Source organism: Dermacentor variabilis, chromosome 11 (assembly GCF_050947875.1).
Source record: "Dermacentor variabilis isolate Ectoservices chromosome 11, ASM5094787v1, whole genome shotgun sequence".
In the NCBI taxonomy this organism is placed as follows: Eukaryota; Metazoa; Arthropoda; class Arachnida; order Ixodida; family Ixodidae; genus Dermacentor; species Dermacentor variabilis.
In genome coordinates, this window is record NC_134578.1 from 102,362,150 (window position 1) to 102,389,525 (window position 27,376).

The window sequence follows — 27,376 nt, forward strand, 5'->3', positions numbered from 1 at the left end:
CCTGCGCTACACATTGGAAGAAAGGACATCGTCATTGAAACCTTTTCCTTGCCGGCGCATACATTGTATGTGCAAAATATCTCAACAAGGTTCTTGAATGACAATGCTTCATCAAAATATTTGTTCTCAATTTGTTCATTTCAGAGCCTTTACATTTGCCATATCAGCGGTATGCACTGCGTTGCTGGTTTCGAGCAGATATAGTTATGAAGTTCGTGTAATACTTTCTTTGCTTATTAAATTGACAAAAAACATGAAAGCATTGATATCAGTTATTTCGGGAACAACTTTTGGAACGTAAGAGTATATTCTTTTATGAAAAAATACATATTTTACTTGTCTTGACAGTGCGAAACGTTCAAGAATTCGTTCGCAGCACATTTGGCAATGACTGTGCAGTTATTAGTCGTGTATTTGATCTTTCGACAAATTTTATGAGGAGGAGGCCAAGCAGGAAAGTGAGCCCCCCCCCCCCTCCCCGCGCGCCATACGAAATTTCTCGCTACGCCGCTGCGCCTCATTCCTCGGTGACTCGTTGTTTGCCCACAAAATTCAGGTGGTGTGTGACTGGGCAGTTCTTGATAAATTGGTTGCTGAGTGATTTGTATACCAGGCGTTGCGGCGAAGCCTTTCAAAAAGTCCCAAATGTTCCCTGTGGCAGATTGCACAATTCTCATTCATCAGGTGGTGTTGAAACGGTGGACACTGGTTGCACAAAAATTGAAATGTATAATCGACTAATTAGGAAAAATTAACGAATTAATTTTCTACTTCCCTTCAACCACACATTGATATTTACAAATTTTAACCGTGGGGTTCGCAAGGCGAGTCCACTTGGACAAAATTGCCAGTAGGACCCAAATTTCAGATATTATTTCCCTAAATTTGTGGAGAACTCAATTGTCGTTCCAGTTACATTTCTTCTTGAATGCATACAATGACGTTATCTTAAAAAAGTAACTGCAACGCCAATACATTTCTCCACAAAGCTCGGGAAATCATATCTCGAAACTGAGAAATCCCAAGTGGATCCGCTCTCTGATCTCCACGGCTAGAATTTGTAAATTAGAATACGGGCCAAAAGGGAATTAGCTTTAAATTTAATTAGTCATTTTTGTTAATTAGGTGATTATGCATTTCAATTTGTTGTGCAAGTCTTCATACAGTCGTCTATTTCACTGTACGTATTTGCGAGGGTCCAGAAGCGCTTTTAAAGCGAAACATTTACTGGCCGCGAACTTGCGATTTCGCCGTGGTGGTGCTTCGAGGAGGCACATGACGTCACAACGCGGGCCTCGCCGCGAATATTTCTCCCTCTCTTTCTCCCTAGTCACTACGGCCCATGCACCACTAGTAGCACCGAGCCACAGGTGTTGCGCCGCTGCGCAGCGCCGTACCTTTCTGCCACCGCCGTTTGGTATGACGTCACACCGCGTTTCTCGTCGTTGCGTTCGCCTCTGCTTGCTTCGCCAGCTGCGTCGCATGACTGATAACATGTCGGAGGATTGAAAAGGAGAGCTCGCGTGCGCCTCAACCACAGTTGAGGCGGCAGTATGGACGGCGACAATTCTCATAACCAGGAGGAGACCTGTAGTCGACATCGGAACGAGATGAAGAGGAAACGAATCGCCCAGGAAACAGACGAACAGCGCGCCGAACTACTGGCTAAACGCCGCAACATAGCTAGACAACCAGACTAACCTGGACTTGCAATCAAGATTAACCAAGGCTAACCATGCTGTGGCTCAGCTTTCGCTAGGTATATCCTGGCATAGTCGAGCTAAGCCACCGCCAATTTTTTTCTGGTATATGTATATGTATATACATATATATAACACCTATCAATTCGGAAAAACAGATTTCTATAACCTCGTAGATCATCTACCGGGCCTACGTACTCCATCGTGATTTGAGCGCTCACCACACCTTGGAGAGAGACCGCTAGTGTGACTGGAGCGGTCAACTTATTGAAAATTTTCTTCTGGCCTCTAGTGCATACCTCTTTAATAACACTGAACTGACTTGTTAAAGGGCCCAAGTGGTACAGCTATGCCCGACGAGCTGGCACCACCCGTCAAGCCGTTCACGTTTACGCCTCTCGCCAATCCGGCAAACCGCCCAGTCCGTTTGCGTTTATTGGAACCCCGGACAACCTAAAGCTCTCCAGTAACACAGCATGACAACCCCACCCATATTGCTCGATATAAATTAGCATCGGCTGACCGACAGCATTTCATAGGATTAACTTATTTACCACGACACGTTATAAATGATTTTAGTATACATGACACTGCAGCATATTTTACCGCTTCTATTATTGATGCGCCTGAAACGTTTATATCATGAACTATTGGTCCTTCATTTGCAAGAATTGTTCCCTGGTGGAACGAAGACTACAGAGATTCGCGAAAGAGATGCAATAAAGCCTGGGACATACTGCGTAGACCGCCAAATGCGGAAAATCACATTGCATTTAAGTGCACTAAATCGCAGGGAAGGTGGGCACGACACCCGGCAACGAGTGAACGCTAAGTGAGGTTCCCCTAAGGTAGAAATTCATACACAAAATAGGCGGAAGTGTTGAATGGCTTAAGAATGCTTAAGGGGCAACAAATCAATCCGTTGACCCTGGTGAGCGACCAACGCGACACCTTGCAAGATCAACCAGACTCTCTTGGGGAGCACTTTGAACGTTTGTCAAGCTGAATTCCTTATTGATAGTCTTTCGTCAAATGTAAACAAATAGAAGAATGTAAGCTATTCGTACGTAAATATCGGGTGAACGAGCCATATACCGTCCTTTCAGTATTGCCTAGATGAGAGCTGACTTCACGGTATGCAACAGATCTTCACCGGTACCTGAAAAAACTGACACTACTCGCACTCTTCTACACTATTTGGGCTGCCGAATACCTTACATTTCCACGGAAACAAGCGATTGTGGTTCCTGTTTTGAACAAATTAAGACACCCATCGGTGATCTGAAGCTGCCATCTTATATCGCTTACAAACTTTCTTAGCAAGCTGATCAATGGTCGTCTTCTATACCGACACGTGTACTTGTACATCTCTATCGGGCGACCACGACCAAACACTAGTTCAGTATTTGAGAGAGGGAAATCCTGGTCATTGTACAGCGTTTAGTATGGATATAGAAGACCTGTATTATTCCTTGCCGCATGACGGGTTGCTAAATTCCGTAAATGAGTGCATTAAAGAACAAGTGTAAGAGTCGGCTTTTATTGACAGATGCGGTGTTTCCACGGGAGCTTTTCTAGAAATTCTTTCAATGTACTTGAAGTCGACGCTGATTGGATGCAGAAATCAGGCATTTGTATTGGCCCAAAGGTTGCCCCTATTCTTAGCAACATTTACCTCAGTAAGGTTGACAACTGCTTAAAGAAAGCCTTAGGTGATAGCGTTATCAAGATATTTCGTTACGTTGATGATTACCTGATCTTCTGGGGGACGCGTCCAAGGCATGGAGGAGTGTGGACGCACTCGCATCACGCTCCGCAATTTCCATGTTTTTCGTGTGGTCCAGTTCTTCGAACCTACAAAACGTGCACCTCATCGTTTCCGGGAAGTCAAGCGGCAGCCAGGGAGGCCAGAATTTTGGCCCTTGGGCCATTTTTCACGGAAATACGACCAAGGGATTGCTACCTCCACAAGTGAGCCAGTGTAGGCCTACCGACGAGTCGCGAGCGGCGGCAGCCGCGACGTCGGCTGCGACTCCGCCACTGCCGCGACGCAGATGGCGTCTCAAACTCCTGCGCGTTGTGCGAAAAGCGATTCAGCGGGAAGAGCCTCGACCAGCCATGATTCCAACACCGAAGAGCACATAGATTGCACGGACATCCGACCGCACCAGGCGATGACCACCGACGCAGGGATAAGCCCATCCCCGTCCACCATCAACAGCGGTGAGAATACGACCGACAAACGCATTAAAGACGCCCAAGAGGGATGGACCACAGTTGTGTCCGTCAGGGAAAGAAAAATGCAACGGAGAGAACGTGCGCAGGAGCACCGGAAGAACGAATCTCCAAAGAACGCAGACAAGCCAAGATTTCGCCCGAGACGCAACGGGAAGAAACTACCACCCTTACCAAAGGACGATTTCAAGGTCATTGTGAGACCGCATCAAGGACTCCCGCTTCGAGCAATTACAACTCCCGTGATGGCCCGTGCTATTATAGAGGCTTGCAATGAAAAGATCCAAGGTGAGCAGTTTCTGCTACGTATTAAGCCTGGATCGAACATTGTAATTGTTTCAACCCCAGAAAAGGAAATCGCAAACACATTGCGCCAGATTACATCACTCAAGATAAACGGAACACCCCATGCGGTGAAAGCGTATGTAGCTCTGGAGGACGGAGTAGTTCGGGGGGTAATCCACGGACTCACCCCACATACGCCCTCAGACGTCCTTAAATCGAAAATCAGAGTGGGCATGCTAAATGTGGAAGTCGCTCACGCACGAATGCTGGGGGACACTAAGAGTGCCATCATTGTATTCTTCGGAAACCTAGTACCAAGATATGTGTACTACGAGGGAGGCGAAAGGGCCTGCTATCCGTATCGAAATACAGTGCAAGTCTGCAAAACATGTCAAAGGGTGGGTCACAGAACTGATGTGTGCCCACAACCGGAACTGTGTGTGTGTAGGATTTGTGGAACGGAAGATCCTGCACACGGACACGAATGTAAGCCGAAGTGTTCCTCGTGCGGTGAAGCCCACCTAACGGGGGACCGAAGCTGCAGAAAGCGTCTAAAACAGGTTAACCGACCAGAACCATCGTCAGGACGCCAAGAACGGAAGCCATCAAACGAACGCAGCTTCAAGCGTAAACAAAGGTGGTTCGAGTCGGAGGAAGAAGAGCACGGATATACCACGGAAGGATCTATTCCCTTCGACCAGGAAAATTTCCCGGAAGCACACCGTCAAGCAACCGGGCGGGGACCAGAGAAGTCCAAGCTGAAGAACGCAACACCTCAACACCCTCAGTCCAGGGAAACCATCGGCCACCCACAAATGGCGGCACCAACGGTAAGCTGGGCGCAAGTTGCAGCTCCCACTGCACAACATCATACGAATCACAAATCGGTAGCGGATCAGAAACTTATAGAAGAAAATAGATCACTAAAAGCCAGTCTGGCAGAATTGAAGAAAGAGATGGCTGCCCTTAAGCAAACAATACACGACCTCGCAAACAAAACAAAAGAAGCGTCTACAACACATTTTAGTAAACCCACACCAACACCAGAAGGGCCCATAGGCAAGCAGCTGGAAACAATCACACATCAAGTACCGATAATGTTCGCAGAATTGCGTGCTCTTAAGAGACACGTAGACGACTCCCTAAGCTGCATCAAAGTAACCACACGAAAACGCATTAATGATAGTCCAGGAGCTCCTACCCATCGTCGTAAAGTGATAGAGACGACGGATAGCGATAGTACCATTCATGGCTGACACGACACACAGAAACACTCAATACCTTGAGGTATGGCAGTGGAATTGCCGTACGTTACGTAACAAACATGCTGCCCTTGCACAATATATACAGTCAGCACCAGTCCTACCCGACATTATATGCCTACAAGAAATTGGGCAAATTACACAAAAACTAAAAGAATACGAGACGTATTCCAATCCTGATTATTCTAGGGTCGCCAGCTTTGCGAGAAAAGACCTGGCCCTCAGCGTCACGTATATGCCAAAACACGACACACCGCATCAAATACTAACGGTGTGGCCATGCAAAAGAAATAAAGCCAAGACTATAATCGTAAATATATACAGTCCTCCTCGAGAGCGAGCACCATGCTTCGATACCCTACTAATTTATGCAATATCAGACATGGAGCGAAAAGACAAGCTGCTAGTGGTTGGTTACTTCAATGCACCACACTCCGCCTGGGGTTACAACAAAGACTCAGTTAAGAGAAAATCACTAGTTGAGACGGACAGATCGATACGGGTTAGAACTCATTACAATACCGGAGTGTTACACACCTATAGGCAATAGTGTAGCGGTGGATACAACCCCAAATCTAGCTTTCTCGAGCCATCCAGGGGAGACGCGGTGGACAAATTTGGCGGAAAATTTGGACAGTGACCATAACATTGTCTCGATAGGTATCAATTCCCCCAAAATCCGACGCTCCCTAGGGAGGGCTTGCATTACAGACTGGACTGTATATCGAGATAAACAAGAGCAAGCTCATTTTCACAGAAGATATTGAAACCTGGGTGGAGCAAATACGCGAAACACACGAAAGAGCAGCGAGGGAGATTGCTACAACATTGGATATAACAGCGGTAGACAGCCGCCTCATACATTTATGGGAAGCACGCAGAAGCCTGACGAGACGATGGAAAACTCAAAGATTAAATAGAAAGCTCAAAATACGTATAGCTCAACTAACACAGGAGGCTAATGCTTATGCACAAACACTAGAAAACAATAATTGGCCCCAATTCTGTGAATCTCTACAAGGAACCTTACACACAAAAAATGCATGGCCCATGTTGAGAAGCATGATAGATCTTGCAAGTACAAAAACAGCGACGAACCGAGATCTGCGATTACTTGAATGCGAATTTCGAGACGCTGACACCCATCTCCTAGACACACTAGAAGACATGTATATAGGAGCAAATTCCACGCAAAACCATGATACTCCCACATATTTAGGAGGGAACAATGAGGGGCTAGATGCCTCTATATCGGTGGGAGAGGTTTTCGCGGCAGCGCAAACTTTCAAGAAAAATACGGCGCCTGGACCGGACTAAAGAACAAACGCCATGATTCGCAATCTTGGCCTCAATGCTTTAACAGGGCTAACAGATCTTTTTAACAAACATGTATGAACTGAAGGAGGTCAAATCCCACAGGCATGGAAGCATGCAGAGAAAATTCTAATACCGAAACCAGGGAAACCGAGGGACCTAAAAAACCTCCGACCCATATCCCTTGCCTCATGTCTGGGTAAGCTTCTTGAAAAGGTGATACAGATGAGACTCACTAGGTACATAGAAAACAGCAACCTTTTCCCGGAAACTATGTTCAGCTTCAGACAGCATATGTCGGTAGAGGACGTGTTTCTCCTACTGAAAGAAGGAAATGCAAACAGATACCCCTCCCCCATAGCGGCATTAGATATCAAAAAAGCTTTCGATACCATCTCGCACGAAAGCACTTTAACGGAACTAACGAACATGCACTGCGGACAGCGCACTTATGAATACATAAAATTCTTTCTAGACAACTGCACAGCCACGATAGGGCTAGGATCCACCCGCTCAGGTGTTCTACAGACCCCCAAAAGAGGGACGCCGCAAGGTTCAATTCTTTCACCGCTACTCTTCAATATAGGGATGAAAGGACTAGCGGTGAAACTACAACGGATCCCAAACTTAGGACATGCGATTTACGCGGACGACGTAACTCTCTGGACCGCAAAGGGATCTCTAGGGAAACGTCAGGAAACCCTCCAGAAGGCAATTAGCATTGTTGAGGATCATGTAACAAAAGCTGGCATGAATTGCGCCCCGGAGAAGTCCGAACTAATCCGAGTAAGAGCGCCTTATACACGCAAGGACGATAGACTTCCGATAAAGCTCGCTCTGGGAGGTCAAACAATACAGGAGGTATCTAAAGCTCGGATACTCGGACTATGGATACAAAAAAAATGGAGCAGTAGGGCACACGATCGCAAATCTCCGGAAAATGGTTAACAGCGTGTCTAGGATGATAAACAGAGTAGCAAGAAACAGAAAAGGCTTCAAGGAGGAAGAGACGATAAGGCTCGTACAGGCATTTGTCATAAGCCGTGTAACATTTGGCCTTCCTTTCCAAAAAGTATCAAACTCAGAGGAAACTAAAATAAACGCCCTTATACGCACAGCTTATAAGGCGGCGCTTGGTCTACCGATTTGCACTAGCACGACCCTTTTTAATGCAATGGGTATTAGCAACACATTTGAAGAACTCGTGGCTGCAACACTGATTGCACAACGAGAAAGGCTCAATTCCACGGAGCAAGGTCGAACACTTCTCCGTCGATTAGGGTATCCACTCAGACCTGCACATTGTAACGACCAAACAGAACTCCTCCCACCGAACATACGAGCTCAGATCTCTGTGTCCCCAATCCCTAAAAACATGAGCGAGAAATACCACAGACAACGGCGCCTTGCATGGGCCAGGACACTCGAACGCAGGTTTGGTAGAAATCTGGAGGTTTATTACACGGACGCGTGCAAACAGGATAGCAAAACTTTCACTGTGGTAGCCACAAACGCACAAACTACTATTTACGCAACAGTCAGAACAGGGTCGGTGGCCACAGCAGAGGCTACTGCGCTGGCTCTGGCTATACGTGACGCTGAAAATAGAGCACGTTCTGCGTTAATACTAGCCGACTCACAGTCGGCCTGTCGCCTTTTCATGGCAGGCACCCTGCCCAAACTCACCATCAAAATCCTAGGAAGAAATCTCACTGAACACCATGCTATTACGTGGTGTCCGGCGCACGCCGGAGTGAGGGGTAACGAGAGGGTGGACCGCCTCGCTCGAGAATATAGCATCCGAGCGACGGAACGCACTCTCGTCGAATCTCCGATCACAGCAAAAGATATCTTGGAGGCACAGAGACGGGGAAGGCAACGGTATAGCTTTCCAGACACATCCATGGACTCAGCGCAAATGCGGGACTGGCGCCGACTACAAACCCGTATATACCCACATCTACTCCTACTACACCACATACACCCCACCTGGTATCCCAACACTTGCCCTTGGTGCGGAGGGCGACCATCTCTTGACCATATCACATGGTCGTGCCAGAGTTGGCCACAAGAAATCCAATCACCTTTTATGGGGCAAAACTCCAACAGTAGGCAGTGGGAGGTGTGGCTAGCCAGCACGGTGCGGGAGGACCAATTGGCCCTTCTCGACCAAGCCCGGCGTGCCGCGATCGCCAGTGGGGCCCTGTACTGAGGGACCCACCCACTGGACCTGAATGGGATTTTTTTATTTTCTTTATTTTTAATAAAAGTTTTATACTACTACTACTGCTACTGATCTTCTGCAATAGGGAAGAATTCGATTCCGCTGCTACCTCAGTAAGTGAGCAATTTAAAGTTTATGGGGTAGGATTAAAGTTTGCCAAGGAATTTCCTCAGTGGCGCGTAATTGAGTTTCTTGACATTCCTTGATCTTAGAACAAAATCATGTTTGCTTGCAGCACTCCCCAAGATCTTCGAAGCCGTTGCTAAACTTTCAATCCAAGCATTCTAAATTAGTAAAAAACGGAATTGCCATGTCATGCCTTAAGTCTCCCCCACCAGATCCTGCATGCACAAAATGAGCGCCAGTTTTAATGCGCAGGTCCGGCGTCTATTAGAAGCAGGTTATCCTAGTGTAGCGGTGGCCACTGTGGCAGAGCGCCTAAAGAAGTCGGTTTCGAGAGGGACGGACGTGATTACAGAGTGCAGTAATAACAAAAAAAGAGTAGTGGCTATTCCGTATATTCATTCAGTGTCGCACAGGCTTAAAAAAGTTGAAATTAGATCTGATGTTAATGTTGCTTTCACTGCTCCCAATAAGCTAGGTAAGATATGCGCTACCGTACAGGATAAAAAGGAGCGGATAAAAGGCAAAAAGCGAACAGATATTTATCCAGTGAAGCACAATAAGAACAACAGTTTTACTGACTGTCGTATGGGTGTGGTTTATAAAAGTCGCCTTAGCTGTGGCCGGTTCTACGTAGGGCAAACGGGACGGTGTATCAATCAGAGGCTAATGGAACATAAAAGGTCGTTAACCGGTGGATCGCCTTCTAATCTTTCGCTACATTGCCGAGATTGTAACTGCACGCCAGAGTTAGATGAATGCGCGATATTGTATAGGCATAAGAATGAAGATACGCGTCTTATGGTAGAGGCATGGTATATCTATAATGGTGGAAGTGCGCGCATGAGTCAGCCTTCGATTACTTTACATAAGGAAGAGATTAAGTGCCTTAACAGTTATCTCTCACGTAGACCGGCACGTGTACCCGACTGACACGTGGTGTTACCATTCCTAAGCATGCGCAGGTGAGTTTTGTGTCTTCTTTCTTTTTTCGCCTCTGTGCTCCCTTCAGTTGATAGTCGGCGTTCGTGTTGTCCACTTCTCTACTCTTGTGTCCTGTCTCCACGCCTCACTTCTTTTTTGCATAATGAATCCTTACCAACTAGCTCAGCTTTCTGTCGTTCTAAACACGTTTCACCGCCTAACAAATGTTATCGCACAGCGCAGGACGCGCCTGCATGTATCGGCAGTTTCTCGAAAGTTATCGGTGGTCCTTTCCACTGTCTGTTTTTACCGAGCCTTGTGTTATCTGATTTCATCTTGTGACGAGAATGGTGTAGAAATTTGTGGAAGACACGCGCGTCCCAGTGATTAGTCTGGAACATTCGACGACTGATGTATAAAAGCCGACGCGCTTGACCCGCAGATCATATTTTGACGATCACCGACTTTGTTCGATGTTTAAGTGTAGCCTGTTTTTGTGGGCACAGGTTCGCCCAATAAAAGTTAGTTTCATCTTTCATAGTATTGCTACAGTGTATTTAATACGTCACTACCACGTGACAATATTTACTTCTATGGAACAAAATGCTCGATCATTATCAACGCGGTTCGAGGGAAGGCCAGTCTGCAGCCGACCATCTCGTGCGCATCGAGGCTAGCATTCTAGAAGGGTTTATACATAATCAATTCTTCTTATACGTATTTCTAGATGTTGAAAAAGCATACAACTCAACGTGGTCTTACGTAATTCTTTCAGGCCTCTCGGCAATTTTCATCCGCGTCCGCGAAAACATGTGAACGTAACAGAAAGCTCTTTAGTCGATCGTACTTTTCAAGTCAAAATCGGCAATGTGTTGACCCGCCCTTTTACGCGAGAAACTGGTGTACCCCAGGGAGCGTACTCAGCTTCACGCTTTTCATCGTGACGATGAACACGCTCCCGGCTTCATGACCACCAGTCATTTTTATTCCGCCTACGTTGAGGATGCACAAATAGCATTGAAATCCTGTAAATTTAGAGTGTGCGAGAGACAGGTACAGTATGGCTTGACCAAGATGTCTAAGTAGGCCGAAGAAAATGGGTTCAGAATTAACCCTTCAGGGAAGGTATTGTGTTCTTCACGCAACAAATAGGGAGACAGTCCGAGAACACTAACTTCAAATTTATGGAAAGCATATACCTGTAAGGATTGAGCATAAGTTCTTAAGCATCATGCTTGATTCCCAACAACCTTTCTTCCCCACCAAAACACCTCAATGTCAAATGCCTAAAGATAAATGAATTTACCGAAAATTCTTGCGCACACAACATAGGGAACTGACAGGAATTGCCTCATTCACCTGTGCAAAAGCCTTGTATGTTGGCGCTCAGACAACGGTGCCGTAGTTCACCAGTCCGCTACACCTTCACATACGTTATCTAGGCTGCAACTGGCCACAGAAGCCTTCAGAACAAGCCTGTACAATGTCTCTATATTGAATCCAGTGAGTGGTCACTCGAACTGCAAAGGTCGTAGACTAGCTTCACTTAATTTTTGAAAGATCACTCCAGCCCTGAACATCCTTCTTACCGAAGTGTAAACGATAAGACATGTGCCACAATTTTTTTTGCAAGTGTCCTGTAGTCAGAGGGCCTCTCTCGTTGAGTGCGCAGTCCCAGCAAATAAGTGGGTGCGCCCCTCCTTGAACATCGACTGAGGCCTCCAGCAAAGCTGCTACCGCGATGGCAGTGACATCTCAGGATGTGACGCATCATACATTGAGGTCAATAAGCACGCCCCAGAAGTACATATTAAGATGCACTATCTTGAGCTTCAGACAAAACACTTGTGTCCAAAGTGTTACTCTGACGCATCAAGAACCCATGCCGACGTGTCTTACGCAGCAGTAGATCAATCCCTCTTAGAGTCTGATATTCTGAATCGCAAAACAACTCTTATTATGGCTGAGGCCTATGCACTATTCGCAGCTGTAAAGCACATCAAGCAAAAAAATACAAAAGGCAATAATATCTACATCCTGCTAGGCGTTGGTAAACCTTTAATGTCTCTACGAAAGCACAGTAACCCTGTAGTCTATTTTATTTTCTGCGCACTATCAGTGCATCTAAGCAGCACGTCGCTTTATGTTTGGTACCCGGCCGTAAAGGTATTTCAGGTAATATGCTTGCAGCCGATATTACTACGTTCATAACAACGAAAGCCAATAACTCTTCTGTACCTATTCCTGGGAAAGACTTGAAACTCTTTTCGGGGAACAAAAACGCATAAATTTACCGCAATTTATTTGCGTCAAAGGAACCTTGAATAAGCTCCATTTATTCAAGCCGCATTTAGGTCATTGGCCGCCAATAGCATAAGCACGCCCAATTTATATTCCGTTTTGTCGATTCAGAATAGGGCACACATATGGTTGCTATGCTTACCTATTGACGGGTGGTAAACCTCCCATTTATGGCAAATGTAGCGAATGGTTAGTCGCCTTCTATGTCTTGATGGCGGGCCGGTAAGCGAAAGCTGAGCGAAGAGAGGACTTTCCTACAGCTTATCAACACATACCCTTCTACATCCACGAATGTTTCGTGGTGCGGAACCGTTTCTAGTTTTTTTTAACCAAAGCTGTTTTAAATTTCCTAAGTCTAGTAATGCTTCATGGGATTAGCCCATGCGATTCGAAGCACATCCTCCAACCAGAGGCTTATGCTGCGATAGAAGTGATGGAAAGGTGCGTTCAGTGAGATCAGGGGTAAAGCAAACATGTCTGCAGTAGTGATTAGTAAGCGGCGATGGGAAGAGTGGTGCAAGAAACGCAGGGAAATGACAAAGGAAGGAGTCGTACAAAGACAAAGTTCCTAGTAGGGGTTAAGAAAGATTGCTGATGAGAATTCTGCCTGTTTTTCTTATCTTTCTTTAAAGAGAGATAGGACATTAGGAAGTATCGCAACAAAAGGTTGGTCGCGCAACCCACGGCCCCGTACCAAAGGGGACGTTCATAGCATTCATCCATCCCACCGTTTTGTAGGGCACGCTCCTCCAGGCACCCGGATTTAAAGGCCTTGACGAGGCAGAAGTGCTACCAAATTTTACACTTTTCAGTGAACCCGACCTTTCAAACCATACCTCTCATTTCAACAGCACATTTCACCTTACAGCGAAAGCTGCTAGCCCTCTGTGAAACCACACGACATCTATACATTAAACGTTTGTCATTGACCACATCATCTTCTACGTTAGATCATTGATAGTGCTATTTGCTATAATATCGCCTTGAGCCTTAAAAATTTATATATAATCATCATCATTACGAAGTTTGCAGCTTATGCGTCATCTTATCCATGACTTTTCTAACTGCTTCTCGAAAGGGGGTGTGGGGGTACACAAACTATACAACCCTTTCCCTATATGTATCGATATATCTACATATATGGACAATAACTATTCCATTATGAGAAAGAGCCTGTAATTGCGTTCGTCAGTAAATTTGTAATTAGCAGCCACATACGTGTTTAACAGTCACACATAAAGAAGCATCTTGGAGAAAAAATTGTGCGAATATATTAGCGAAAGATATTTGAAACCTCTTGGTGATACGTTGACGAAAAGCAATTAGCCCCTGAGAGAACTCTCGGACCGTGCACAGCAGCAACGCTACAGCCAATATAAAAATAAATTTGCTACAGTTTTAATAATTCAACTAATAATACTATTTTGGTATAGGTCTACAGCACTACCTTATCTCTAGTCAAAGCAATGGTATTGTCGAAGTTATATAACACACAGTTCAGACAACATTAAAAACTTCCTATATTCCCAAGAAAAGAAGGAAACAAAACGCCATCTGACGTTTGAGACCTTGCAAAATTACGGACCAAGTTGCAGCGAAGGTGTTTCTTTCGAGCAGTTTAAATACGAGTATTAATTTCCTCTAATTACATTCGCATAACGATTATGTTTGGAACCTTGGCAGCATGTAACCTCTAGAGCACGTACTCTTAGACATTTCTGAAAACCAGTAATTTATAAACTTGCATTTTACTTCACCAGAACAATAACTGGGCATCCCTTCGTATTTTTGCTAGATTTAATCTTGGTTTTGTCCCCCATTCACTCAAAGGCTCGGCATACTCGTGAATTCCCCTCTGTTCGTGAAACACATAGATAAAGCCCCCGATCACCTGCTTGCGTAATTTGACGCCACTGTTTCGATTTCTCCCTTCACTTTGAACTTAGGCTACACATTACCTGTAACGTGCTCCTTATTTTAGCCAAATATAGCCAATGTGCTTTGATTAGTTCATCGAAGACCTCGCTGAAACCTACTACTAACCCGTTATGACGAGCGAAAATAGCAATAAAGTATATTTACTGGTTCCTTGGAACGCTTTTACTAGACCATAGACGTAAACATCTTCTCAGACATCGCACTTATCATGAACAACCCTCCCATCACAACTAAATATAAACACGCTGTGACCTACAGATATATCGGGACATTGGGAAGCAAAGCGGATAGCATCCATATCACACGTTATAAAACTACACTAAGAATTCTTCTTTCAAAATCTGCGTTTCATTCGGGTCGTCCAACTTCACAGCAGACATTTTCATAGCGTTCTATTTTTTCCGCAGCATTTGTTTTCGGTTACATTTGTAGTTGTCAGGGCAACGGTTTAAGTTCTGCCCCGCTCATTAGACATATCCACAACGGTTTAAAATGCACACTTACGTAATTTACTACTACAGCCTTAACTACTGACCCACTTTGAACTTTGCCTCCACATCACCTATGTCCTCGTCCTTACCGTCACCAAACATAAAGAAGCTGTCTTCTTTAGTTTACTGAGGACACCAGGCGAACCCAACACACGAATCACGCTTTAAAATCTCCCCAAAAACGAGGGTTTAATAGTTTTTCGTAACGCTTCTAGTAACACAGAAACGTAAACATTCGCAACGCATGCCATTTAGGCTCTGCGTTCATTCTTTCTAAAGAAAAAGTTTGGGAAATGAAGAGTTCTATTGAAAGTTTAGCAAACGTAGCAAATAAAGCCAGCTTAACAATGGCAACCGCTTGCTTAATATTAACAAGAATTTTCCAACAACTCTATTCTCCAACATGCATTTGGCATCCCATGACGCAGCGTTATCCCTGTTTTCTCAAAATTTGACCTCCTTTGTAATCCTATGCCAGGACAGCGATACAAATTTTACGCCGCTCGTAAAAGACAATAATAAAGCTCTGAGCTCTGGACTAGTTTCATACGTAGTAGTTTGTAAAAAGGTGATTTTAACGCACCCACTTCGAACGTTTCCACTCATTACACTTCGGCATCATTAAGGAGTGTGCAATAGAAGTCGACGGTTACTTCGTTAGACATTACACATATTACGGCCCTAATGATACCTAAGTATGAACACTGTGCCTTGTCTACTTCACCGAAGACATTGGTGAAATGTAGGGATTGGTGAAACATTGGTGAAAAAAAATGTAGGGATGTTGTTCTAGAAACTTGATAACTTGGGGGGGGGGGGGTGAGAGGGGATGTATGCAGCCACGATGGTGACTAGCTTATTGAATAGCACTGCTTGGATAGCAACTGCCTCAAGAGCAGTTCGGAGCTGCAGTTGCCGACAGGCAGCGCCTTTGTCGACTATTGTAGCTACACCGCCGGATGGTGCAACAGCGTCGTCTAAGTCTTTCCGGAAAATAGCGTATTGGAGGAGAAAGCTTGTGATGACTTAGGATGTGTCTCCTGAACACGCAGCACGTTTGGAATATGTTAGTGCAAAATTTCTTTAATGTCGGCGAGGCTGAGCATAAGGCCTCTTGCATTCCAGTATAATATTTGTGTGCCCATATCGTTTGTGTTTTTGCTCTGCGTGTCAAGGTGAGGGAAGTTGGCTTAAGGAGCGTTTCCAGGACCCGTAATATTTGGTTTATCTTTCTTAGAGGGTCGCCAGAATCGCGCCGCTCCCGAGGAGCTGGACGCGGCGGCTGGCTTAGGGTTGTGTCCATCGACTCCTGAGAAATGCTGGACTCACATGAGGGTGGTGTTTTCGGTGCGACAATCGCCTACAGAGACGAAGCTTTGTAGGTCACTGACCCGTAGGTCGATGGGACCTCTTGTTTCGGCACAGCATTGCGGGCTGTTGTCGCCAAGGAGGCTCGTGGCACTGCCGCTGCCATAGCCTGTGTGGGCTGGGCAGGTGCCGGAGTCTGCTGCGACGTTGCCCACTTGCGCGCTACGCCAGCATATCCTTGAATATGAATGAACGAAATACGTTTCCGCGCATCCTGAAAAGAGTTGTTCTGTTTAACTTTCAGCGAAATGGTATTTTTTTCTTCTTCTTAAGTAGGGCGTGATAGGTAATATGTGGCACGATCACCCTCGCAGTTCGCACAATGTAGCATGCTAGTACAGGTGACGTAAGCGTGTTTTTATTTACTATATTTTGCGCAAGTGCGCCCGCCTCGTAAGGTTTGCCAACCATAGACAAATGTTTTGGATGTGAAACGTCTACGTGGATTTGTAATGTATAGCTTTATTCGCTATTTTTATAGCCTGTATCAACATATTATGGCAATGCACTTGCAGATAATGTGAAAATGAGTTGTTTTATAGGAATTTATTTGTTGTTGCGTTTGATCTGTATCTTTTGCACTTTGACATCCTCCTCCTACCATTCATTGAGTAGTTCTTTTTTGCTTAGGTTCAAGACAGCCACTGATACCACACCTCTGTATGTTCTCGTGGAGTGATGGGCAGTTCCAGTGATTTGGACATTACTAAAAGCCGGAATATTTGGGCTCTTCTCATCTTGGAGGTGGTCACGTACGTCAAACAGTAGGTCACCGCTAGCCATCTTAGCGATTCTGAATTCGGGACCCAGCACGTCGGTAAGAACTTTTGCAACAGTAAATGGTGAAATGGTTGCTGTTTCCTTTTCGGGGCATTGACGATGTATCACGTTATTGTTCTGGAAGGATTCCGGGCGTTGGGCAAAAAATTTGAAAGCTTCTTCTCTGCGCTCTCTTTTCGAAAGAGGGCCATTAGTCAGCCAGGGAAAAGTACTCAAAGCCATAAATAACTTCTTTTATTTCGCTAGCTACGCCAGCTGCCCACTACCGAGCGCAAGAAGGGAATGCTCGAGACTCCAAGGAATTGCCAACTGCACCGGCGCGTAGCTACTGTAACCTAATATTAATCAGTAAATCCAAGCACATGACATTTTCGCGAAGCACTAATGCCTCAATGTCTTCAGAATACAGAATTAATGACATCGGACTGGAGCGCGTGTCTGCCTACAAGTATCTCGGTGTCTACATATCTGATGACTTGTCATGGCATACTCACATTGACTACATCATAGGCAATGCAAATAGCACTCTCGGTTATTTCCGACGCAATTTTTCCCAAGCTCCACAGCGCCTAAAATTAATGCTTTATCAAACTTTCGTTCGTCCGAAACTCGAATACGCGTGTGCAGTTCGGGATCCGGCACACCGCACTCTCATTCAATCCATAGAATACCTTCAAAATCGATCAGCTCGTTTTATTCTGTCGAACTATTCACGTACCGCTAGTGTCTCGCAGATGAAATCATCCCTTACCCTTTCTGACCTTCAAACTCGGCGCAACATCTCGCGCCTTTGTTTATTTCACAAAGTGTTCCATCACCATTCATTGAATCAGCAACTCATTTCGCAGCCAGTGTACTTATCCTCTCGTATCGATCATAGCAATAAGGTAGCTGTTCCTCTTTGTCGCACTGACATGTTCCTGCATTCTTTTATGCCGAAAACCTGTTCTGAGTGGAACCGCCTTCCCTCTTCTATCACCACCTTAGCGGATGCGTCATCATTCAAGACCGCTGTGACAGATCATCTTTTAAAATGACTGAAATATTGCTGTTTCTTTCTTTCATTTTGCTGCTCTTACTGTCTGTTTACCTTGTCCTTGTGTTATACGCTTGAATGCTTTTTGTTTGTAAACCATGTACCCACCCTCTCTGTAATGCCCATTGGGCCCTGAGGGTATCATAATAAATAATAAATAAATAAATAAGATATCCTAGCCTGGATCGAATACACAACGTTAACTTTAGCTGCTTGGGAATCGGAAGAGGAGGATGCAGGAAAGATTGGAAGTGATAGAGAAAGGCGAAGGTTGAAGATGATGAGAGAAAAAGGCAACTACCAATTTCTCCCGGATTGATCAGTCCGGGAGTGCTGTTTGCGTGGAGCCGAAGACAAATGGGTTTTCTGCCTCCTCGTAAGGGTCATGGAGGTCGAGTCAGCATTGCCTCCACCACCCATGAATCGATTTTCCCCTGACATGGCTAAGCCAAGCACGGTTAGGCGCGGGAGGGTCCAACGCTCGTGTGCTCTAGAATGGGGTGACGCAACACACCAAACCCCTGCTCACACAAACGCCCCTGTGCGACCTGTGCATCTCACTAATGGTTAATGAAGTTCTTTGACGCGCAAAATGTACCGGACACGGCCTTTGAGCAGAGAGATCACCTTATGCGATCACCCCGCAATGTATACCAGGATGCTCAGCTTAGGAATGGCGTAGTAAAAGCTACCCCGCACATAGATAAAATTGGAAATTGAGCGTTAAATCGTCAATAGTACTATTATATACATATTTAAGAGTCGCATTACTTGGGTCTATACTCAACGTGTAAGAATTCATGCTACGGCTTCAGTCAGAGAGAGAAAGAAACGTTTATTGTACGAAGCAGTGTCCCGAGCGAGGCCCGGTATCACCCTAAGGTGGGAAGGCTCCTTAGTCCAGGAACCCCCTGGCTTCGACTGCCCTCTTGGCCCTGGCGACGAGTTGTCTCGCAGTCTCTTTATATTCGTTGCTTCCGCTCTACTGCAGCTGGCAGGTTTCAAGTGACGCCACGGTTACTAATTCAGTACTATGCGAGTGCCGCAATATGCGAGTGCATTTATTCCATAAGGTCGCGAGAATATTCTCTGTGGTCAAGGGCAACACTTAAATGCAAAAGTATTTGGTCCATCCACAATAAACCGAATGCAAAGGGTAGAATAAAGTTGCTATTACCAGAGGCCAATCTTGACTTCCCTATTACTTGTACCTTACAAAAGGAAGTCATCGCAGAAATCGGGAGTTCTCAAACACAACGCTGAAGTTATTTACAACAGCATACTCATTTATTCTTTCTATATCATAAAATTTAGATGGTTGTGCGGTCAGTAGTATTTAGACCTATGGCAAAACTTCTTTCGTATTTCATTTCATTTCACTTTATTTCAGCATTCTTTTTTACAGCAGAAAGAGAACGCTAGGGTAAGAACAAAAAGCTGCAATACAGCAGCTTGACTAGGTCCTTGCCCCTTTTCTTGGCAACAGCCACAGATTGATACATACATTCAGAGTACATATAATATGCATATACATACACTCATACCAAAAAACTTCCTGTTAGTTTGTCAACGAGAGAGAGAAAAAAGAGAAAAAAAGAACTGCACACATATTCACCAATAGAAAAAAAGACAAGTACATTTATAGCATTTTCTTGAAACATTGTTCTTTAAACATTGTTACAACATTCATTTTTCAGAAACTTGCCATTGTAACTCATACAGCCACTTATAAGGGTATAATTTAGCACAGCAACCTGCTTTCGTACAAAGGATAGTCAAGAAATATAAGAAAAATACCGTTGTATAAGTCATTTTAATCAAATTGCTCAACCGTTTGTGTCCCCGGTTCCACGCAAATGCACCGTATTCTGAAAGTCGTGCTGTCAACGTTCGCTTAGAAATATCATTTAGATTTATATCAACACTCTGTAAGGTGTTTAGTACCTTCGGTACGTGATGTTCTAACGTAGTAAAGCCATAATTTGTTCGTGAAAATGGCAGTAGCCAAGCATACTTTTGCCTCATATTGTACGGTACTTGTGTGGGTAAGTTAATTTGCATATACCTAAGAAAAATGTGTTGTTGTATAGAAGACTGTTTTTGCACTTTAAAAGGAGGTTTGTTTCGTACGAGTGTTGTATGGGAATCAGATTAAGGGAGCGACATATTGCAGCTGTATTAGCATCGTAAGAGGCATTCACAATATTGCGAATGGCTTTTTTCTGCAGGACTAGTAGTCTGTGAAGATTCGTTTGGGAAGTGGTTCCCCATATGGAGATTGCAATAGTTTATGTGAGGAGCAAGAAGGCTGTTGTAGATTAAAAGTTTAATTTTAGGGGGTAAAACATGCCTGAATTTGCATAGTATGCCACAAACCCTGGCCAAAGACTTTGAAACTCGCGTGACGTGATCATCCTACAATAAATTCTCATTAAAAACTGCTCCTAGAGTCTTTACTGTTTTTACAAGCACTACCCTCTCCGCACCCAGCTTTAACATGTTTTTATCAATGTTTTTCTGTGGTGGAGCAAACCGAATAGCTTTTGTTTTCGTACTATTTCTTTCCAACGAGTTAGTTTGACTCCATTTAAGAAACTACTCAGGGTGTCATTTGCCACGTTCGAAAGGTAAGCCAGACTAGTTGACTGGAAAAACAAACTGCTGTCGTCGGATAAATTAGGAAGTGTGTTTTTTTGCTTATATGAACAATGTCATTTACGTAGATGTTGAACAATGTTGGCCCAAGAACGCTGCCTTGCGGAACTCCTTGCAACATTTTTTGAGGAGTTGATCGACGGGATTTAATTGAGACGCACTGCTTTCTATGTCTTAAATATGACTGTATAAGTGCTAACGGAGCGCCGCGAAACCCATAATGTCGTAATTTATAAAATAAAATTAAATGTTTAATCCGGTCGAACGCTTTAGAATGGTCAGTAAAAACTCCTATTGTTATTTTTTTATCTTCAAAACCGTTAAGAATGAATTCTTTTTGCGACAGTAAAGCAAGCTCTGTCGACATCCCTTTTCGAAAATCGAACTGCTTCATGGATATGATAGAATGTTTCTCGCAAAATGATGTAACTCTTTTACAGATAGCTTTTCTAATTGTTTTGACATTACAGGTAATACTGAAACTGGTCTGTAAGTTGAAAATATCATTTTGTTCCCCGATTTAAACAGTACAGTAACTTTGGCATGTTGCATTGCTTCGGGAAAGACTCCAGTAGATAAAGCAATATTGAATATATGAGTGAGGACAGGTGAAAGAAGATCGAGCACAAATTTAATTGGTGTTATTTGCAGCCCATCAATATCACGCGCTTTGCCGTTTTCCAGGGACATGAAAGTTAAGAAAACCTCTGCCAGATACGTTGGCTCAAAAAAGGCTGAATGTTTATTGGGTAGTACGCCCAATAACTCAATTGCTGTTTTGTTGTAATTGCTTGAGGCTAGAGAAGTAAAGTAGTCATTACAGCTGTTTGCTAGCTCTTCGCCCCTTAACGACTTGCCACCCACAGTAACTTCCAACTCATCTTCACGGTCTGGTCTTAAAAGCTTGTTAAGGTCACGCCAGGCTGTTTCGCTTCGACCGTTTGCTTGATAAAACCGATGTTCAATGCATGCATGTTTTGTGTTTTTCAAAAGTTTAGTTACACCACTGCGGAATTTCTTAAATGCTGCGAGATCATTAATGGCCTTTGTTTTCGCGAATTGAGCATATAATCAATTTTTATCGTGAATAATTTTGAGATGCTCATTCGTAACCCATGGCTTGCGTGTTTTAGTGGACCTTCTTACTTGTTTAAACGGAAAACAGTAGGTATATGCTTCCTTCAGAATGCTTATAAACGTATTGTAAGCTTTTCTCTGACAACACTGCAGTAAGGAATCATCAGCCAGCTCTCTGAAATATGCACGCAAGTTAGGCTTTCGCGGTCAATGGCTAAGGGCAGTCGATAAAACGCCGCGCCATGTCGGCTACTTCGAGTTGGCATATCAAGCTACATGTCATAATTTTGATTGATTCACCAAAAAAAACTGAAATCATTATTTAGTATCTGTTGCCAGATTTTGTTGTTCCCTTAGTATGTCAGAGCTGTTAATAACGTATAATTTGCCTTCGCTTTCGAGGCCATATGACAAAACATTTCAAAAAAAAAGACACGGCGATGTTTATTTTGGTGGGCATAGCAGCTAAAAAGCCGTATAGTCAATCCTTCAATTTAGGCCAATTTCTCCAAAAGATTGCAAGCCCTGTAACAATATCCAGAAACAAATTTAAGAGCAAGAAACATGAAAGACACTGATTTCAAGGCATTACCAAATTTCATTTGAACTAGCGTCGGGGTTCTTGAATAAACTAAATTGCCTTAAAGTGCAATTCAGTAAATAAAATGTATTAAAGAGGGCACAGAATTCCTTGGCAGAACTCAAAGCTTTTCCCATTTGTTCATAAGTATCGACCAAAGGAATCTAATTGCACTGCCCCACCAATATACTGTATACGTTTGTACGTATCTAGTGTTACGAAGTGCCTACGACGTGTATATGTGCATTTCGTTGCACTTGTTTTCTTGCACTGCGTTATGCCTTCAAGTACAGTCGCCTTAGCCAACGTCAAGCACTCTTATGGGAGGGCAAGTTTTGGCTTCCGAAGTGCAAATCACCATTCCACATGAGGAAAAGCTTAAGCAACTTCATAACATTTGTTTATGGCCCTGAAAAATTCACTCGCATAAAAGAAGATGCTTCATATATGACATTAGTAAAAACAATTAGTATAGAACCTATTTACTGAGTGGTTGGCTGAGCTGTCCACCGCTTTAAACTTGCTTTGGCGTATCAAACAATGTGCTATGGGTCGTGTATAACGTCTAGCACGCTTAAATAGAACACTCGAAAGTAATATACTCAGCGTAGTAAAACATATACGGTGGTATTTATGGGGTTTACATTTGTACCGGTTTGGAAGGAAGCTTATTACCTGCAACTTCTTCAAAAATGTAACCACTCAGGGGGCCACAACAGTTGCTCAAAATATTTGAAATGTGGCCACGTTGCAAACAACACCAGCAGTGAGAGCGCATTCGCACTCGTCCGAATGCTTTTGATAGGCGCTTTCTGTGCGCAAAAACTGCTTGAAACCTGGTCCCTCCCCTCCCCCAAAAAAACATACACTGCTCTTCAGGCTCTAGGAGATTTCGTTAGGGACAGTGACTTGATAAGTTCGTTGTGAGCAGCAGTTTATACATCTTTATAGCTTCCTCTATGTCCAAATGATCTGTTCATACTTGCGCCGTTCTTGTAGTTTTACAGCCTCTTTTTATATTTCCACCGTGGCGCATGAACTTACAGTGTTACTGACTTGTTATTGCGTTCTACACTTTGACGACATTTTGTATCCTTCTGCTTCTTTGTTTGCTTGTTTGTCATTTGTTTTACTTTCCCGCTGAAATTTTCACAATGCCAGCACTTTATATGGCCAATGTTCCCATGTTGTAACCACTAAAAAATAATAATGGATAACTTTGGGGGTGTACGCCCAGCAGCACGCCACCTTGGTAGAGGCACGAATCGCTGGTAAATAAAAACTGTTGTTATCTAAATTGAAGCAGTTGTTTAGCATCTACGTCTCCTAAACACCATAGATGCAAAAAGCAAGCAAAGGCTTGCGACACTTAGAAAAACATATACGTTGGTATATATGGGGCTAACATTTGTACCGGTTTGGAATGAAGCTTATTAAGTGCAACTTCTTTAAAACTTTTACTGCTCAGGGGGCCACGAAAAATTGCTCAAAGGGTTTCAAATGTGTCTAAGCCGAAAAAATCACCAGCAGTGAGAGCTCATTCGCACTCATCTGAATGCTTTTGATAGGCACCCTCTGTATGCAAAAAGTGTTTTAAACCTCGTCATACCCAAGAAAAACATTTACTACTCTTATGGCTTTAGGTGATTTCATTGGGGACAGTGACTTCACAAGTTCCTTGTAAACGGTGGTTTATACATCTTTGTAATTTCCTCTATGTCCATCTTACCATTCCATTCTTGTGCCGTTCTTGTAGGTTTACGACTTTTTTATCTTTCCACCGTGACACATGAACTCAGTCTTAGTGATTTGTTATTTCGTTCTAGTCTTTGACAGCATTTTTTATGCTCCTGTTCCCTTGTTTGTTTCTTCGTTTTTCGCTCGTTGTCCCGTTAAATCTTTTGCAATGCCAGCTGTCTATATGGCCAATGTTCCAATCTTTGATATCATGTAAAAAAATAATAATGGCTAACTTCGGAAACGTACGCCCAGCTGTACACCACCCTCGTAGCGAAACACCGGTAAATAGAAACTTAAGTTAAACTCAAAACGCGGCTTCTAAGCAACGTACATGCATGAAGCAAGCGACGGCAATTCAAGCAGTCACAAGCCTTAAAGAGCTAAAGCGCAAAGCGTCGCCACTAACATTCACGCAGCTATCTATTTTCAGCATTTGATCATCCTATATGCGCCTATGACAGGAAATAGAGAGGGAATAACAATGCAGTATAAACAAATATATATGCACCGGGTGCTTAACCTTCGCATGTGTGCGATATACATCCAGGTCACCGGTGCATCCGACAACTGAAAAAAAGCAATTGTTTTTGGGTGGCGTAGAAGCACCCATAAAGCTATTGCATTTTGAAGGTCGGATAGGTTGGTTTCAAAAACATCCCGCCATTGCAACTAACGCACGAAAACTTGCAAAGCCAATTTATTTTATTTTCTACAACCAAGTTATTTATGCCCTTCAAACGGAAGAAGCGTGTCCAAAAATACCCCCCGAACTAGTTTAAAAGAGCATAATACAGCACAGCAACCATACACTTCCACTCAGGCTCGCATACACTCCGGTTCCTAGCTTTCAAAGATGTTTGGCTTTGTCATACTTGTGTGCCTCGGCTTGATGTCTTTTTCCAGCGTCCTATCGGCTAGCAGCAGTGAGTCTTTTTTCTTTGTATTTTCAATTGTGTATCCATCACTGACGCCTGTAGATAGTCGGTAATCACTCGCCAAGCCTGCAGAATAATTATGATCTGGGTGACTCGGAATATCGCATTACGCAACAGTGACGTTTTGTAGCTTGATGGATGATTAACAGGCTCTAATGTATGGAAAGACTTTCTAGCATAAAAGTAAGATGTTCATCACGATACTTAATGGCCCTGTATTGTTCATTCTTATGTACCAACCTCCATTGAGGTCTCAGAGCAGCAATGGCAAGTCAGTGCGACAAAAAATTTTGTTGTTTCTTGTAGCATCGGCTTTCATTTTCTGCAGGCCGCCGCCGTTTCTTTATGGTAAACGATGTTTGCGCGAAATATAATTGCCCAATCGTCAACCAACGGCAACTTAGGCGCGGCAAGCTCAGCTGTAGCCGCAAATTTCCAAAAATCCAGATCCAATGACAACTCACATTGCACACGAAGCACAAACGCTCTTTTTATTTCTTGAACTATATTTCTAAGAGAAACGTCGGTGAGAATAGTCTACAAAATTACAATTTCGGAACACGCACGCTGCGTCTTTCGTACATTAGTTTTTATAATGCCTAGTTTCCACGCCATAGGTAAATTGAATGATGGTGAAGTTAACAACCTTCCTGCGGGGAACAGATCTCTGGGAAAGAGACATTAGATTCAATTTATTGCTGAACAGTTTTCAAACACTAAACTGAAGCGACGTGGAAAGCCAATGATCGTTAAAAGTAAAGCTATATGGCCAGGTCTTGCTTTAGAAAGCCTTATAAGATCTCTCTTCCCCTCACTAGTGTGGGCAGACCGCCCTTCACAACCCCTGATCTATCACGACTGAGCACTAAGACTGAATTATTTTGCTCTGAAATACGATCTTCCTGCAAATTTACCAATGCATGCAATATTGGTAAAATAACGTTACGTTTCACGCACAAGTGCAATAAGCACAATCATTAAGGGGTTGCCGTGAAAAAAATGGCTCTGCAAGCTTTCGGTCCCCACAGTCGCAGCCTACCCCTAAGCTGCTCTCCCAGCAATGGTAAATTTCCTTTAGGGCTCAGTTCTTAGGCGCCCGGTCTTGCGGCAAGTGTCGGCGTCGGTGGCGTAACCCAGCGAACGAACACACCGATAAGATGAGCGCAAACGCAGGGAGTAGCGACCAATGGAAGACGCGAGAAGGAAAGTGGAGAGGAGGGGGCACCGAATCAGTGAGGCAGAAAAAGCAGGAGGGTTTGACGAAAGGGAGAGGAGAAAAGCGTAGTGCGGCGACGGTGCTGCGAGCGTTGGCTACGAAATGGCGCCATAGCAGCGCGCGTCGTATAGGAGGTATGTTGGCGGCAAGTGCTGTGAATCGCGCCCGCACGCTTCCCGCACGCTGGCTCTCGGAATCTCCGGATTGGCGAGGCAGTCGCGCCGCAGCTCGCTCCATTTGCAACGTGCCGTGCGAGACAGATTGCCCCCTCCAGCCAATATATCGCGCAAAGAAAACATGCGTAGAGCTGCGCTCAAACTTAGCATCAGGGCGTATCGTAATTGTCGATTGACAATTGAAACTGACAATTTTGCCACGCGTGAGGAACTGAATTTGTTTCGAGATGAACAGAAGGCTGCAATGAACATAAGGCTGCTTTCTCTTTCTGCAGCAAGTTGTACGTGCTGCATTCGTATATTATCATGCAGCATAAAATGTTTATTGTAGCCAGTAATATGTTGAACGTCATTATCATACCTGCGTTGTGGAAACACAAAGCATTTGTCTAATAAGTGTTACTAGCTTTATCCACACTGACCCATTCATTTCTCCCCCAGTCTTTTTTTACTCCGCTTTGTTCAGTCGGCTTCCTTTAAAACGCGTATGCTCAGGCTCCATGTTATGTAATGCCCTCGGGTCTATCAATTAAACATAAGTGATAAAAATTATTTGAGACGAGTCTTCAGATAAAGTTTTCTCACTAATGTTTGTCATTCTGTTACGCTTTGGTCCTTTGCGCAAATGAAGTCATGACAAAACTATTCGCGGAGGATCTGTACATAACGCACTCTGTTCCAGGTTCTTGCAAGGATGTGGATATCCCGGATGTGAGCAACCTGAAGAAGGTATTTACCTCTATTTACTCTTTATATATTTATATATTCATCCGACAAAATGGCTACAAAAGGCCACAAAAGCGCTGCTGCGATATTTGAAAGATACCGTATCGACTCAGCGTCTACGATCCAGACTGAACGATATCCCCAGTAGACCTCCTCTTCTGCTTTTAAACTTGCCGTCCCCTTTTCCCTTTCCCCAGGGTAGGGTAGCCAACCGGGCTCAGTCCTGGTTAACCTCCCTACCTTTCATTTATCATTTGGTCTCTCTCTCTTCCCAAAAAATGTGCGAAAGG